Source organism: Bison bison, unplaced genomic scaffold (genome assembly GCF_000754665.1).
Source record: "Bison bison bison isolate TAMUID 2011002044 unplaced genomic scaffold, Bison_UMD1.0 scf7180017864377, whole genome shotgun sequence".
NCBI classification, from domain to species: Eukaryota; Metazoa; Chordata; class Mammalia; order Artiodactyla; family Bovidae; genus Bison; species Bison bison.
The window spans coordinates 687,600-688,386 of record NW_011494949.1 but is presented as its reverse complement, the minus strand read 5'-3'; the positions used below and the strand labels follow the sequence as shown (position 1 = coordinate 688,386).

The 787-nt window shown below is 55.7% G+C and overlaps 1 protein-coding gene across 3 annotated transcripts in view; it reads left to right on the top strand.

Moving 5' to 3' along the window:
• The window catches only part of LPCAT1 (lysophosphatidylcholine acyltransferase 1), a 44,024-nt gene that overhangs the window by 37,119 nt on the left and 6,118 nt on the right, over window positions 1–787 (top strand). The window lies entirely within an intron of this gene.

Sequence of the window (787 nt, the reverse complement as noted above, 5' to 3'; positions counted from 1 at the left end):
CCCTGCCCGGGGGTCTGCAAGGTGCCCTGCCCGGGGTGCAGAAGCGCCTGTGCCTTCCTCACGTGCTGGTCACAGTCCTTCCGGGCCGATGGTTGAGATGCAGCATTACCGTGGAGTTCAGGCTCCCAGAGACCCGTGCTGACCTGGGGCTTCCCCAGAGTGGTACTCGCGGGCAGCGTAATGTACTTCTGGGTCCCTCGTTTCCTCTTTCTCTATTGCTGTCAGTTCAGTTCAGTCCAGTCGCTCAGTCGTGTCCAACTCTTTGCGACCCCATGGACTGCAGCACGCCAGGCCTCCCTGTCCATCACCAACTCCCGGAGGTTACCCAAACTCATGTCCATGGCGTCGGTGATGCCATCCAGCCATCTCATCCTCTGTCGTCCCCTTCTCCTGCCGTAAATCTTTCCCAGCATCAGAATCTCTTCAAATGAGTCAGCTCTCTGCATCAGGTGGCCAAAGTATTGGAGTTTCGGCTTCAAAATCAGTCCTTCCAATGAACACCCAGGACTGATTTCCTTTAGGATGGACTGGTTGGATCTCCTTGCAGTCCAAGGGACTCTCAAGAGTTTTCCCCAATACCACAGTCCGAAAGCATCAGTTCTTCGGCGCCCAGCTTTCTTTATGGTCATCATCGTGTGACCTGCAGATAGGGTCGTGGTGCAAACACCATCAGCTCAGGAAGGTGAAGGGGGGAGCCCCGGTGGCTCCTGGCCTTTCTTAGATAGACAGCAGGGTCGTCTCTGGATGTAGAGACAGGTCCCCTCACTTTTGGCATCACAGATTCAGG